Source organism: Epinephelus lanceolatus, chromosome 19, assembly GCF_041903045.1.
Source record: "Epinephelus lanceolatus isolate andai-2023 chromosome 19, ASM4190304v1, whole genome shotgun sequence".
Taxonomy (NCBI): Eukaryota; Metazoa; Chordata; class Actinopteri; order Perciformes; family Serranidae; genus Epinephelus; species Epinephelus lanceolatus.
This window is the reverse complement of record NC_135752.1, coordinates 41,464,447-41,481,817: the sequence shown is the minus strand read 5'-3', so window position 1 is coordinate 41,481,817 and position 17,371 is coordinate 41,464,447. Positions and strand designations below refer to the sequence as shown.

Sequence of the window (17,371 nt, the reverse complement as noted above, 5' to 3'; positions counted from 1 at the left end):
TGATGTCCTCTAACACTCTCTGATGTCTCTAACACTCCTGATGTCTCTCTACACTCTCTGATGTCTCTAACACTCTCTGATGTCTCTAACACTCTCTGATGTCTCTAACACTCTCTGATGTCTCCTAACACTCTCTGATGTCTCTAACACTCTCTGATGTCTCTCTAACACTCTCTGATGTCTCTAACACTCTCTGATGTCTCTAACACTCTCTGATGTCTCTAACACTCTCTGATGTCTCTCTAACACTCTCTGATGTCTCTCTAACACTCTCTGATGTCCTCTAACACTCTCTGATGTCTCTAACACTCTCTGATGTCTCTAACACTCTCTGATGTCTCTCTAACACTCTCTGATGTCTCTAACACTCTCTGATGTCTCTCTAACACTCCCTGATGTCTCTCTAACACTCTCTGATGTCTCTAACACTCTCTGATGTCTCTAACACTCTCTGATGTCTCTAACACTCTCTGATGTCTCTAACACTCTCTGATGTCTCTAACACTCTCTGATGTCTCTAACACTCTCTGATGTCTCTCTAACACTCTCTGATGTCTCTAACACTCTGATGTCTCTCTAACACTCCTGATGTCTCTCTAACACTCTCTGATGTCTCTAACACTCTCTGATGTCTCTAACACTCCTGATGTCTCTCTAACACTCTCTGATGTCTCTAACACTCTCTGATGTCTCTAACACTCTCTGATGTCTCTAACACTCTCTGATTGTCTCTCTAACACTCTCTGATGTCTCTAACACTCTCTGATGTCTCTCTAACACTCTCTGATGTCTCTAACACTCTCTGATGTCTCTAACACTCTCTGATGTCTCTCTAACACTCCCTGATGCTCTCTAACACTCTCTGATGTCTCTAACACTCTCTGATGTCTCTAACACTCCTGATGCTCTCTAACACTCTCTGATGTCTCTAACACTCCTGATGTCTCTAACACTCTCTGATGTCTCTAACACTCTCTGATGTCTCTAACACTCCTGATGTCTCTAACCTCTGATGTCTCTAACACTCTCTGATGTCTCTAACACACTCTCTGATGTCTCTCTAACACTCTCTGATGTCTCTAACACTCTCTGATGTCTCTCTAACACTCTCTGATGTCTCTAACACTCTCTGATGTCTCTCTAACACTCTCTGATGTCTCTCTAACACTCTCTGATGTCTCTAACACTCTCTGATGTCTCTCTAACACTCCCTGATGTCTCTCTAACACTCTCTGATGTCTCTAACACTCTCTGATGTCTCTCTAACACTCTCTGATGTCTCTAACACTCTCTGATGTCTCTCTAACACTCCCTGATGTCTCTAACACTCTCTGATGTCTCTCTAACACTCTCCTGATGTCTCTAACACTCTCTGATGTCTCTAACACTCTCTGATGTCTCTCTACACTCTCTGATGTCTCTCTAACACTCTCTGATGTCTCTACACTCTCTGATGTCTCTAACACTCTCTGATGTCTCTAACACTCTCTGATGTCTCTCTAACACTCTCTGATGTCTCTCTAACACTCTCTGATGTCTCTCTAACACTCTCTGATGCTCTAACACTCTCTGATGTCTCTAACACTCTCTGATGTCTCTAACACTCTCTGATGTCTCTCTAACACTCTCTGATGTCCTCTAACACTCTCTGATGTCTCTAACACTCTCTGATGTCTCTAACACTCTCTGATGTCTCTAACACTCTCTGATGTCTCTCTAACACTCCCTGATGTCTCTAACACTCTCTGATGTCTCTAACACTCTCTGATGTCTCTCTAACACTCCTGATGTCTCTAACACTCTCTGATGTCTCTCTAACACTCTCTGATGTCTCTAACACTCCCTGATGTCTCTAACACTCTCTGATGTCTCTAACACTCCCTGATGTCTCTCTAACACTCTCTGATGTCTCTCTAACACTCTCTGATGTCTCTAACACTCCCTGATGTCTCTCTAACACTCTCTGATGTCTCTACACTCTCTGATGTCTCTAACACTCTCTGATGTCTCTAACACTCCTGATGTCTCTCTAACACTCCCTGATGTCTCTCTAACACTCTCTGATGTCTCTAACACTCTCTGATGTCTCTAACTCTCTGGTGTCTCTAACACTCTCTGATGTCTCTCTAACACTCCCTGATGTCTTAACACTCTCTGATGTCTCTAACACTCTCTGATGTCTCTCTAACACTCCTGATGTCTCTACACTCGATGTCTCTAACACTCCCTGATGTCTCTAACACTCTCTGATGTCTCTCTAACACTCCCTGATGTCTCTAACACTCTCTGATGTCTCTCTAACACTCCCTGATGTCTCTAACACTCTCTGATGTCTCTAACACTCTCTGATGTCTCTCTAACACTCCTGATGTCTCTAACACTCTCTGATGTCTCTAACACTCTCTTGATGTCTCTAACACTCTCTGATGTCTCTCTAACACTCCTGATTCTAACACTCTCTGATGTCTCTAACACTCCTGATGTCTCTAACACTCTCTGATGTCTCTCTAACACTCCTGATGTCTCTAACACTCCCTGATGTCTCTAACACTCCCTGATGTCTCTAACACTCTCTGATGTCTCTCTAACACTCCTGATGTCTCTCTAACACTCTCTGATGTCTCTAACACTCCCTGATGTCTCTAACACTCTCTGATGTCTCTAACCTACTCTCTGATGTCTCTAACACTCCCTGATGTCTCTCTAACACTCCTGATGTCTCTAACACTCTCTGATGTCTCTAACACTCTCTGATGTCTCTAACACTCTCTGATGTCTCTAACACTCCCTGATGTCTCTACACTCTCTGATGTCTCTCTAACACTCCCTGATGGTCTCTAACACTCTCTGAGTCTCTAACAACTCCCTGATGTCTCTAACACTCTCTGATGTCTCTAACACTCCCTGATGTCTCTAACACTCTCTGATGTCTCTAACACTCCCTGATGTCTCTAACACTCCTCTGATGTCTCTAACACTCCCTGATGTCTCTAACACTCTCTGATGTCTCTAACACTCTCTGATGTCTCTAACACTCCCTGATGTCTCTAACACTCTCTGATGTCTCTCTAACACTCCCTGATGTCTCTAACACTCTCTGATGTCTCTAACACTCCCTGATGTCTCTAACACTCCTGATGTCTCTAACACTCTCTGATGTCTCTAACACTCTCTGATGTCTCTAACACTCCCTGATGTCTCTCTAACACTCTCTGATGTCTCTCTAACACTCTCTGATGTCTCTAACACTCTCTGATGTCTCTAACACTCTCTGATGTCTCTCTAACACTCCCTGATGTCTCTAACACTCTCTGATGTCTCTAACACTCTCTGATGTCTCTAACACTCTCTGATGTCTCTCTAACACTCCCTGATGTCTCTAACACTCTCTGATGTCTCTAACACTCCCTGATGTCTCTAACACTCTCTGATGTCTCTCTAACACTCTCTGATGTCTCTAACACTCCCTGATGTCTCTAACACTCCCTGATGTCTCTAACACTCTCTGATGTCTCTCTAACACTCCTGATGTCTCTAACACTCTCTGATGTCTCTCTAACACTCTCTGATGTCTCTAACACTCCCTGATGTCTCTCTAACACCTCTGATGTCTCTAACACTCCCTGATGTCTCTAACACTCTCTGATGTCTCTAACACTCCTGATGTCTCTCTAACACTCTCTGATGTCTCTCTAACACTCTCTGATGTCTCTAACACTCCCTGATGTCTCTCTAACACTCCCTGATGTCTCTAACACTCTCTGATGTCTCTAACACTCCTGATGTCTCTCTACACTCCCTGATGTCTCTAACACTCTCTGATGTCTCTCTAACACTCTCTGATGTCTCTAACACTCCCTGATGTCTCTCTAACACTCCCTGATGTCTCTACACTCTCTGATGTCTCTAACACTCCCTGATGTCTCTAACACTCTCTGATGTCTCTAACACTCCCTGATGTCTCTCTAACACTCTCTGATGTCTCTAACACTCCCTGATGTCTCTCTAACACTCCCTGATGTCTCTCTAACACTCTCTGATGTCTCTAACACTCTCTGATGTCTCTAACACTCTCTGATGTCTCTCTAACACTCTCTGATGTCTCTAACACTCCCTGATGTTTCTAACACTCTCTGATGTCTCTAACACTCCTGATGTCTCTAACACTCCCTGATGTCTCTAACACTCTCTGATGTCTCTCTAACACCTCTGATGTCTCTCTAACACTCTCTGATGTCTCTAACACTCCCTGATGTCTCTCTAACACTCCCTGATGTTCTAACACTCTCTGATGTCTCTACACTCCCTGATGTCTCTAACACTCTCTGATGTCTCTAACACTCCCTGATGTCTCTCTAACACTCCCTGATGTCTCTAACACTCTCTGATGTCTCTAACACTCCCTGATGTCTCTCTAACACTCTCTGATGTCTCTAACACTCCCTGATGTCTCTAACACTCCCTGATGTCTCTCTAACACTCCCTGATGTCTCTAACACTCCCTGATGTCTCTCTAACACTCCCTGATGTCTCTAACACTCCCTGATGTCTCTAACACTCTCTGATGTCTCTCTAACACTCTCTGATGTCTCTAACACTCCCTGATGTCTCTAACACTCCTGATGTCTCTCTAACACTCTCTGATGTCTCTAACACTCTCTGATGTCTCTAACACTCCTGATGTCTCTCTAACACTCTCCTGATGTCTCTCTAACACTCCCTGATGTCTCTCTAACACTCTCTGATGTCTCTAACACTCCCTGATGTCTCTAACACTCCCTGATGTCTCTCTAACACTCCCTGATGTCTCTCTAACACTCTCTGATGTCTCTAACACTCCCTGATGTCTCTCTAACACTCTCTGATGTCTCTAACACTCCCTGATGTCTCTCTAACACTCCCTGATGTCTCTAACACTCTCTGATGTCTCTAACACTCTCTGATGTCTCTAACACTCCCTGATGTCTCTAACACTCTCTGATGTCTCTAACACTCTCTGATGTCTCTCTAACACTCTCTGATGTCTCTCTAACACTCTCTGATGTCTCTAACACTCTCTGATGTCTCTAACACTCCCTGATGTCTCTAACACTCTCTGATGTCTCTAACACTCTCTGATGTCTCTAACACTCTCTGATGTCTCTCTAACACTCTCTGATGTCTCTAACACTCTCTGATGTCTCTAACACTCTCTGATGTCTCTCTAACACTCTCTGATGTCTCTAACACTCTCTGATGTCTCTAACACTCCCTGATGTCTCTAACACTCTCTGATGTCTCTAACACTCTCTGATGTCTCTAACACTCCCTGATGTCTCTAACACTCTCTGATGTCTCTAACACTCTCTGATGTCTCTCTAACACTCTCTGATGTCTCTAACACTCTCTGATGTCTCTAACACTCCCTGATGTCTCTAACACTCTCTGATGTCTCTCTAACACTCCTGATGTCTCTAACACTCTCTGATGTCTCTAACACTCCCTGATGTCTCTAACACTCTCTGATGTCTCTAACACTCTCTGATGTCTCTAACACTCTCTGATGTCTCTCTAACACTCTCTGATGTCTCTCTAACACTCTCTGATGTCTCTAACACTCCCTGATGTCTCTCTAACACTCTCTGATGTCTCTAACACTCTCTGATGTCTCTAACACTCCCTGATGTCTCTAACACTCTCTGATGTCTCTCTAACACTCCCTGATGTCTCTCTAACACTCTCTGATGTCTCTAACACTCTCTGATGTCTCTAACACTCTCTGATGTCTCTAACACTCCCTGATGTCTCTCTAACACTCTCTGATGTCTCTAACACTCTCTGATGTCTCTAACACTCTCTGATGTCTCTAACACTCCCTGATGTCTCTCTAACACTCCCTGATGTCTCTAACACTCCCTGATGTCTCTAACACTCTCTGATGTCTCTAACACTCCTGATGTCTCTAACACTCCCTGATGTCTCTAACACTCTCTGATGTCTCTCTAACACTCCCTGATGTCTCTAACACTCCCTGATGTCTCTAACACTCTCTGATGTCTCTCTAACACTCCCTGATGTCTCTAACACTCCCTGATGTCTCTAACACTCTCTGATGTCTCTCTAACACTCCCTGATGTCTCTAACACTCCCTGATGTCTCTAACACTCCCTGATGTCTCTAACACTCTCTGATGTCTCTAACACTCCCTGATGTCTCTAACACTCTCTGATGTCTCTAACACTCTCTGATGTCTCTCTAACACTCCCTGATGTCTCTCTAACACTCTCTGATGTCTCTAACACTCTCTGATGTCTCTAACACTCCCTGATGTCTCTAACACTCTCTGATGTCTCTCTAACACTCCCTGATGTCTCTAACACTCTCTGATGTCTCTCTAACACTCCCTGATGTCTCTAACACTCCCTGATGTCTCTAACACTCTCTGATGTCTCTCTAACACTCTCTGATGTCTCTAACACTCTCTGATGTCTCTCTACACTCTCTGATGTCTCTCTAACACTCTCTGATGTCTCTCTAACACTCTCTGATGTCTCTCTAACACTCCCTGATGTCTCTAACACTCCCTGATGTCTCTCTAACACTCTCTGATGTCTCTCTAACACTCTCTGATGTCTCTAACACTCTCTGATGTCTCTAACACTCCCTGATGTCTCTAACACTCTCTGATGTCTCTCTAACACTCTCTGATGTCTCTCTAACACTCTCTGATGTCTCTAACACTCTCTGATGTCTCTAACACTCCCTGATGTCTCTAACACTCTCTGATGTCTCTCTAACACTCTCTGATGTCTCTCTAACACTCTCTGATGTCTCTAACACTCTCTGATGTCTCTAACACTCCCTGATGTCTCTCTAACACTCTCTGATGTCTCTAACACTCCCTGATGTCTCTAACACTCTCTGATGTCTCTCTAACACTCCCTGATGTCTCTAACACTCTCTGATGTCTCTAACACTCCCTGATGTCTCTAACACTCCCTGATGTCTCTAACACTCCCTGATGTCTCTAACACTCTCTGATGTCTCTAACACTCTCTGATGTCTCTAACACTCTCTGATGTCTCTAACACTCCCTGATGTCTCTAACACTCTCTGATGTCTCTAACACTCTCTGATGTCTCTAACACTCTCTGATGTCTCTAACACTCTCTGATGTCTCTAACACTCCCTGATGTCTCTAACACTCTCTGATGTCTCTAACACTCTCTGATGTCTCTCTAACACTCCTGATGTCTCTAACACTCCCTGATGTCTCTAACACTCTCTGATGTCTCTAACACTCTCTGATGTCTCTAACACTCTCTGATGTCTCTAACACTCTCTGATGTCTCTAACACTCTCTGATGTCTCTAACACTCCTCTGATGTCTCTAACACTCTCTGATGTCTCTCTAACACTCCCTGATGTCTCTAACACTCCTGATGTCTCTAACACTCTCTGATGTCTCTAACACTCTCTGATGTCTCTCTAACACTCTCTGATGTCTCTAACACTCCCTGATGTCTCTAACACTCTCTGATGTCTCTAACACTCTCTGATGTCTCTCTAACACTCTCTGATGTCTCTAACACTCTCTGATGTCTCTCTAACACTCTCTGATGTCTCTAACACTCCCTGATGTCTCTAACACTCTCTGATGTCTCTCTAACACTCTCTGATGTCTCTAACACTCTCTGATGTCTCTAACACTCTCTGATGTCTCTAACACTCTCTGATGTCTCTCTAACACTCCCTGATGTCTCTCTAACACTCTCTGATGTCTCTAACACTCTCTGATGTCTCTCTAACACTCCCTGATGTCTCTAACACTCCCTGATGTCTCTAACACTCTCTGATGTCTCTCTAACACTCCCTGATGTCTCTCTAACACTCTCTGATGTCTCTAACACTCTCTGATGTCTCTCTAACACTCTCTGATGTCTCTAACACTCCCTGATGTCTCTCTAACACTCTCTGATGTCTCTAACACTCTCTGATGTCTCTCTAACACTCCCTGATGTCTCTCTAACACTCTCTGATGTCTCTCTAACACTCTCTGATGTCTCTAACACTCTCTGATGTCTCTAACACTCTCTGATGTCTCTAACACTCTCTGATGTCTCTCTAACACTCTCTGATGTCTCTAACACTCCCTGATGTCTCTCTAACACTCTCTGATGTCTCTCTAACACTCTCTGATGTCTCTAACACTCTCTGATGTCTCTAACACTCTCTGATGTCTCTCTAACACTCTCTGATGTCTCTCTAACACTCTCTGATGTCTCTCTAACACTCTCTGATGTCTCTAACACTCTCTGATGTCTCTAACACTCTCTGATGTCTCTCTAACACTCCTGATGTCTCTAACACTCTCTGATGTCTCTAACACTCCCTGATGTCTCTAACACTCTCTGATGTCTCTAACACTCTCTGATGTCTCTCTAACACTCTCTGATGTCTCTCTAACACTCTCTGATGTCTCTAACACTCTCTGATGTCTCTCTAACACTCTCTGATGTCTCTAACACTCTCTGATGTCTCTAACACTCTCTGATGTCTCTAACACTCCCTGATGTCTCTAACACTCTCTGATGTCTCTAACACTCTCTGATGTCTCTAACACTCTCTGATGTCTCTAACACTCTCTGATGTCTCTCTAACACTCTCTGATGTCTCTAACACTCTCTGATGTCTCTCTAACACTCTCTGATGTCTCTAACACTCTCTGATGTCTCTCTAACACTCCCTGATGTCTCTAACACTCTCTGATGTCTCTAACACTCCCTGATGTCTCTAACACTCTCTGATGTCTCTAACACTCCCTGATGTCTCTAACACTCTCTGATGTCTCTCTAACACTCTCTGATGTCTCTAACACTCTCTGATGTCTCTAACACTCTCTGATGTCTCTCTAACACTCTCTGATGTCTCTCTAACACTCTCTGATGTCTCTAACACTCTCTGATGTCTCTCTAACACTCTCTGATGTCTCTAACACTCTCTGATGTCTCTAACACTCTCTGATGTCTCTAACACTCCCTGATGTCTCTAACACTCTCTGATGTCTCTAACACTCTCTGATGTCTCTCTAACACTCTCTGATGTCTCTAACACTCTCTGATGTCTCTCTAACACTCTCTGATGTCTCTAACACTCTCTGATGTCTCTAACACTCTCTGATGTCTCTAACACTCCCTGATGTCTCTAACACTCTCTGATGTCTCTAACACTCTCTGATGTCTCTAACACTCTCTGATGTCTCTAACACTCTCTGATGTCTCTCTAACACTCTCTGATGTCTCTAACACTCTCTGATGTCTCTAACACTCTCTGATGTCTCTAACACTCCCTGATGTCTCTAACACTCTCTGATGTCTCTCTAACACTCCCTGATGTCTCTAACACTCCCTGATGTCTCTAACACTCTCTGATGTCTCTCTAACACTCCCTGATGTCTCTAACACTCCCTGATGTCTCTAACACTCTCTGATGTCTCTAACACTCTCTGATGTCTCTAACACTCTCTGATGTCTCTAACACTCCCTGATGTCTCTCTAACACTCCCTGATGTCTCTCTAACACTCTCTGATGTCTCTAACACTCTCTGATGTCTCTAACACTCCCTGATGTCTCTAACACTCTCTGATGTCTCTCTAACACTCCCTGATGTCTCTAACACTCTCTGATGTCTCTCTAACACTCTCCTGATGTCTCTAACACTCCCTGATGTCTCTAACACTCTCTGATGTCTCTCTAACACTCTCTGATGTCTCTAACACTCCCTGATGTCTCTCTAACACTCTCTGATGTCTCTAACACTCTCTGATGTCTCTCTAACACTCTCTGATGTCTCTCTAACACTCCCTGATGTCTCTCTAACACTCCCTGATGTCTCTAACACTCCCTGATGTCTCTAACACTCTCTGATGTCTCTCTAACACTCTCTGATGTCTCTCTAACACTCCTGATGTCTCTCTAACACTCTCTGATGTCTCTAACACTCCCTGATGTCTCTAACACTCTCTGATGTCTCTCTAACACTCTCTGATGTCTCTAACACTCCCTGATGTCTCTCTAACACTCTCTGATGTCTCTAACACTCCCTGATGTCTCTCTAACACTCTCTGATGTCTCTAACACTCCCTGATGTCTCTAACACTCTCTGATGTCTCTAACACTCCCTGATGTCTCTCTAACACTCTCTGATGTCTCTAACACTCCCTGATGTCTCTAACACTCTCTGATGTCTCTAACACTCCCTGATGTCTCTCTAACACTCTCTGATGTCTCTAACACTCCCTGATGTCTCTAACACTCCCTGATGTCTCTCTAACACTCTCTGATGTCTCTCTAACACTCTCTGATGTCTCTAACACTCCCTGATGTCTCTAACACTCCCTGATGTCTCTAACACTCCCTGATGTCTCTAACACTCTCTGATGTCTCTCTAACACTCCCTGATGTCTCTAACACTCCCTGATGTCTCTCTAACACTCTCTGATGTCTCTAACACTCTCTGATGTCTCTCTAACACTCTCTGATGTCTCTCTAACACTCTCTGATGTCTCTCTAACACTCTCTGATGTCTCTCTAACACTCCCTGATGTCTCTAACACTCCTGATGTCTCTCTAACACTCTCTGATGTCTCTCTAACACTCTCTGATGTCTCTAACACTCTCTGATGTCTCTAACACTCCTGATGTCTCTCTAACACTCTCTGATGTCTCTAACACTCCCTGATGTCTCTAACACTCTCTGATGTCTCTAACACTCCCTGATGTCTCTAACACTCTCTGATGTCTCTCTAACACTCCCTGATGTCTCTAACACTCTCTGATGTCTCTCTAACACTCCCTGATGTCTCTAACACTCTCTGATGTCTCTAACACTCTCTGATGTCTCTAACACTCTCTGATGTCTCTAACACTCCCTGATGTCTCTAACACTCTCTGATGTCTCTAACACTCCCTGATGTCTCTAACACTCTCTGATGTCTCTAACACTCTCTGATGTCTCTCTAACACTCTCTGATGTCTCTAACACTCTCTGATGTCTCTAACACTCCCTGATGTCTCTAACACTCTCTGATGTCTCTCTAACACTCTCTGATGTCTCTAACACTCTCTGATGTCTCTAACACTCTCTGATGTCTCTCTAACACTCCCTGATGTCTCTCTAACACTCTCTGATGTCTCTAACACTCTCTGATGTCTCTCTAACACTCCCTGATGTCTCTAACACTCCCTGATGTCTCTAACACTCTCTGATGTCTCTCTAACACTCTCTGATGTCTCTAACACTCCCTGATGTCTCTCTAACACTCTCTGATGTCTCTAACACTCTCTGATGTCTCTCTAACACTCTCTGATGTCTCTAACACTCTCTGATGTCTCTAACACTCTCTGATGTCTCTCTAACACTCTCTGATGTCTCTAACACTCTCTGATGTCTCTAACACTCTCTGATGTCTCTAACACTCCCTGATGTCTCTAACACTCTCTGATGTCTCTAACACTCCCTGATGTCTCTAACACTCTCTGATGTCTCTAACACTCTCTGATGTCTCTCTAACACTCTCTGATGTCTCTCTAACACTCTCTGATGTCTCTAACACTCCCTGATGTCTCTAACACTCTCTGATGTCTCTAACACTCTCTGATGTCTCTCTAACACTCCCTGATGTCTCTAACACTCTCTGATGTCTCTCTAACACTCCCTGATGTCTCTAACACTCTCTGATGTCTCTAACACTCCCTGATGTCTCTCTAACACTCCCTGATGTCTCTAACACTCCCTGATGTCTCTAACACTCTCTGATGTCTCTCTAACACTCCCTGATGTCTCTAACACTCTCTGATGTCTCTAACACTCCCTGATGTCTCTCTAACACTCCCTGATGTCTCTAACACTCTCTGATGTCTCTCTAACACTCCCTGATGTCTCTAACACTCTCTGATGTCTCTCTAACACTCCCTGATGTCTCTCTAACACTCCCTGATGTCTCTAACACTCTCTGATGTCTCTCTAACACTCCCTGATGTCTCTCTAACACTCCCTGATGTCTCTCTAACACTCTCTGATGTCTCTAACACTCCCTGATGTCTCTCTAACACTCTCTGATGTCTCTAACACTCCCTGATGTCTCTAACACTCTCTGATGTCTCTAACACTCTCTGATGTCTCTCTAACACTCTCTGATGTCTCTAACACTCCCTGATGTCTCTCTAACACTCCCTGATGTCTCTCTAACACTCCCTGATGTCTCTCTAACACTCTCTGATGTCTCTAACACTCCCTGATGTCTCTAACACTCTCTGATGTCTCTAACACTCTCTGATGTCTCTCTAACACTCTCTGATGTCTCTCTAACACTCTCTGATGTCTCTAACACTCCCTGATGTCTCTAACACTCTCTGATGTCTCTAACACTCCCTGATGTCTCTAACACTCTCTGATGTCTCTAACACTCTCTGATGTCTCTCTAACACTCCCTGATGTCTCTCTAACACTCCCTGATGTCTCTCTAACACTCTCTGATGTCTCTAACACTCCCTGATGTCTCTAACACTCTCTGATGTCTCTAACACTCTCTGATGTCTCTCTAACACTCTCTGATGTCTCTCTAACACTCTCTGATGTCTCTAACACTCCCTGATGTCTCTAACACTCTCTGATGTCTCTAACACTCTCTGATGTCTCTCTAACACTCCCTGATGTCTCTAACACTCTCTGATGTCTCTCTAACACTCCCTGATGTCTCTAACACTCCCTGATGTCTCTAACACTCCCTGATGTCTCTAACACTCTCTGATGTCTCTAACACTCTCTGATGTCTCTAACACTCTCTGATGTCTCTAACACTCCCTGATGTCTCTCTAACACTCCCTGATGTCTCTAACACTCTCTGATGTCTCTCTAACACTCCCTGATGTCTCTAACACTCTCTGATGTCTCTCTAACACTCCCTGATGTCTCTAACACTCTCTGATGTCTCTCTAACACTCCCTGATGTCTCTAACACTCTCTGATGTCTCTCTAACACTCCCTGATGTCTCTAACACTCTCTGATGTCTCTCTAACACTCCCTGATGTCTCTCTAACACTCCCTGATGTCTCTAACACTCTCTGATGTCTCTCTAACACTCCCTGATGTCTCTAACACTCTCTGATGTCTCTCTAACACTCCCTGATGTCTCTAACACTCTCTGATGTCTCTCTAACACTCCCTGATGTCTCTAACACTCTCTGATGTCTCTCTAACACTCCCTGATGTCTCTAACACTCTCTGATGTCTCTCTAACACTCCCTGATGTCTCTCTAACACTCCCTGATGTCTCTCTAACACTCTCTGATGTCTCTAACACTCCCTGATGTCTCTCTAACACTCTCTGATGTCTCTAACACTCCCTGATGTCTCTAACACTCTCTGATGTCTCTAACACTCTCTGATGTCTCTCTAACACTCCCTGATGTCTCTCTAACACTCCCTGATGTCTCTCTAACACTCTCTGATGTCTCTCTAACACTCTCTGATGTCTCTAACACTCCCTGATGTCTCTAACACTCTCTGATGTCTCTAACACTCCCTGATGTCTCTAACACTCTCTGATGTCTCTAACACTCCCTGATGTCTCTAACACTCTCTGATGTCTCTAACACTCCCTGATGTCTCTAACACTCTCTTATCACACACTGCTGCTGAGTGTTTACAGTCTCTGCTGCTGATTGGCTGCTGTGGTCACATGATTTCAGAGAATCGTCTCAAAGTGAAACTTAACAGCTATAACAACAATAAAAGGATGTCCTCAGCCTATTGGATGAGACTGATGTTCACAGTTTCACTTTCTGTTATTTGCCTTTAAAGTGCCTCTCAGCACCTCCTCTCTCCACTGCTCCTCGTCAGAAGATCAGAACACATCAGCTGAAGAGAACCCTCTCTCACTTCACACTGTAAGTGACAATAATTATCATATGCTCAGTGTTAATGCTGGCAGCTATTGTCAATTTAGTTTCAGTCATTACATGAATTACATGAAAAGTCATATTTTAGTCATTTCTGTCTTCTTTAGTTTTAGTTTTTGGTAAAGCCTTCTGGTGAAACACAGTAGTTACTAATACATAACATATGTTTCAGTGGTTAATAAGGTCTGTATTAAGTATCATCACACATGGATTTGCTCAATTTCTTACTCTTGACTAATGATTTATTCTTTGTAAATCACAACTAGTTGGTCATGGTATTAAGTTATTGGGTCTATTCCCGAGGCTACACCGAGTGTGGACGCAGAATTCAATTGTTTATAATAGAGTGTAATTCTGGCAGCATCATGCTCTGCGTCCACAAGGCTGAAATCATGCACCCGGTGTAGCCTCTGGGTTAGTAGAGAGGTTCTACATTCCTTACACACTGTATGAACAATAGAGACAAGACAATGTATTACGAGGCAGTTCTGATCTAGATATTAGTAACTTCAGATCAAGACCCACTAACTGATTATTAAGGATTTACCAAGAAATAATAAATACATTTGGTAACACTTTATATTAAGGTACTGTAATGAGCGCTAATTAGTGCTTAATAAGCAGTTAATTAACAGTTAATGAGCACTTAAACGATGCTTATTAACATTAATAAGACTAGAGTAAGTGTTTATCACAGCATGAGTTATTATTGCTTATATGAGCATTATAAGCACTTACTAGAAACTTTGGTAACAGTTTATACACCTATACTAAATATTAATAAGATGTCTATTTACATTAATTATAATTTATATGGGTTAATTAAAGAATAATAACACATTTATAACTGGTTTATAAAACACTATAAGACCCTATAACATGAAATTAATAAGGTGTTTATTAACATTAATGAGACTATAAGAAGTTAATATAAATCCCATATTAAGGCAAGGCAAGATGGCAGCGGCTGCAAAACTTTTACGCAAAAAACATGCCGTCAGTCATGTCAATCCCCTACCTGATCAGGGCAGCAAAAAGAACAATAAGAATCTGTTGCAACTGGATCACTGTAAGCAAACAATTGCATTCTACTGTTTGTTTCTCCGTGGCTGTATTCCTGCTCTCTGTCTGCTGCTGCTACACTACCTGACATGACGGCAAAATACACCTTGCCCAAACGGTGAGCCAACTTTGTATCTTCAACACACTGCTCGACAATAGCCACGCCAAACCACACCGGAGTACACCGCCAAGCACTCAGTCAAAAGACATTCTGTGGCTGTTAACAGTCCTACTTTTGGCTGGAGATACAGAACTAGTCAGTGGTATCTAAACAGAGCGAGAGAGATGAACACACACACACACACACTCACACTCACACGCACTCACACCCACAAACACACACAAACACACACACAAACACGCACACACACGCACACACGAGAGAGAGAGAGAGAGAGAGAGAGAGAGAGAGAGAGAGAGAGAGAGAGAGAGTTGGGACACACAGACGCAAACAGAGAGAGTTACCCATGATGGAAAAACAGCCCCAAGTGTGACGGAGACAACAGCTGGGAGCAGAAGCGCTTGTCGACCGGCGTGGAGAAATGCGCGTCTGATGTGAACGGGCTCGCGCGAGAATTTCAGTGCGCAGCGCTTCGCAGCACTTCGTTGGCAGTGTGGTCCTGGGATTTGTGTCCAGCACCCGTGAGTGTAACTCAATCACATCTTCACCTATTACAACATTAACTGGGAACAAACACTCCACTTCAACAGTCAGACTGAAATCTCTGAATCCGGCGATAAGGAAACAACGCAAAATGCACTTTTTTCAGACTCTTAATAATGCTAAACTCATGTGGGACTCACGTCTAAGCCAAAAGGACTTGTACTTGTCCATATTCACATTCGTAGTATAGTAGGCAAAACCGAACAAACTGAACACCTATTAACTGACTCAACATTGGGCATATGTGAAAGCTGGTTAACTCATTCATCACCAACAGCTGCCATCAATATTTCAGGATACAGTGTGTTTAGAAGAGACAGGGGAATAGGACGAGGGGGTGGATTATTGGTTTATGTAAAGGACTGTCTAAAGTGTAAATTAATTGAATGTCCAGCAGAAATAGATATTGAATGTATTGGTCTCAACATAACTATTTCCCCTGAAATGTCTTTTACTTTGATATGTCTGTACCAACCTCCTTCCTCTAAAAATACATTTTATGATAAACTTAAAACTAGTCTAAAATGCTGCGACTTTAAAAGGGAAACTATTCTTTTAGGTGATTTTAATATTAATTGGGACGATAAATCTGACAGAAAAAACTGATGCAACTAACAGATAACCACAACCTTTCTCAAGTTATTCAAGGTCCAACAAGAATAACCAATATATCTAAAACAGCAATTGATTTAATATTCACAAATAAATCTGATAGGATTAGCAAAACTTTAAATCTTTTGTCTGGGCTCTCTGACCATAATTTCATTTTATGCTCAAGAAAAATCAACTGGAAACGTCCTACTAGCCCCATTAGAGTTAGCAGCCATCATATAATACCTAAAAGTGAACAACAAAATTTGAAGAATGCTTTGCAAGAGTATGATTGGTCTAATCTACTAACAAATAATGAAGTTGAGGACAGCTGTAGCACTTTCTCTAAATGTTTTATTCAAGTTCTGGATCGCTTCACAAAAAAAGTGGAATTCAAAAAGCATAAAAAGACACTACCTTGGATGAAGGATGATGTTCACAAATTGATGAAAGAAAGAGATAATGCACTAAAAAAATCTCTAAAAACAGGGCTCATTTGTGACCAACAAATTTTACATCACTTAGAAACAAAGTTGTAAAACAGATTCGCAAAACAAAAGCAGATTTCTTTCATTGAAATGACAGATGGGGCAAATGGCAATGGAAAATTGATATGGGAACAATTAAATAAGCTAACAGGAAGAAATAAAAACACAACATCCAATGACATGCAGCTCCAGGTGAATGGCACTTTGATAAATGACTTAGATATTATTGCTAGTTTCAACAATTTTTTCATACATTCAATTAAGAAATTGACAATGAATTTCAAATGTCCAGACACTCCACGTAACCCTCTAGATGACAGAAAGCCAATTTTTAGTTTAAGGGAAATAACTGTTCCTGAGGTTTTAAAAATCATTTCATCTCTGAAAAGTTCTAAGGCTAGAGATGCCTTTGGTCTGGACAGTAACTTTATAAAACATCACAGAGAGGCTCTTGCACACCCAAATGCACACTTAATAAATCTGTCCATAAAACAGTGTAGATTGCCAAGGTTACTCCAGTTCTAAAGGCTGGTGATAAGACCAAACTGGAGAACTATCGGCCGATAAGTATCTTACCAGTCATGTCAAAAGTGGCTGAGAAATGAGTTGCATTGCAGTTAACAG

At 42.8% G+C, this 17,371-nt stretch overlaps 2 protein-coding genes across 2 annotated transcripts in view; one reads left to right on the top strand and one right to left on the bottom strand.

Annotated features, from left to right (window-relative positions):
* LOC144458773 (uncharacterized) overlaps nucleotides 1-15,603 on the bottom strand; it is a 51,091-nt gene extending 35,488 nt beyond the window's left edge. The window contains exon 1 of the mRNA XM_078162217.1: nucleotides 15,470-15,603. The gene's annotated coding sequence lies outside the window, so the exon portion shown is untranslated. The remainder of the gene's footprint in view (nucleotides 1-15,469) is intronic.
* Nucleotides 1-17,371, top strand: part of LOC117269783 (uncharacterized) — a 65,725-nt gene that overhangs the window by 42,784 nt on the left and 5,570 nt on the right. Inside the window, exon 2 of the mRNA XM_033647084.2 lies at nucleotides 13,845-13,930. The gene's annotated coding sequence lies outside the window, so the exon portion shown is untranslated. The remainder of the gene's footprint in view (nucleotides 1-13,844; nucleotides 13,931-17,371) is intronic.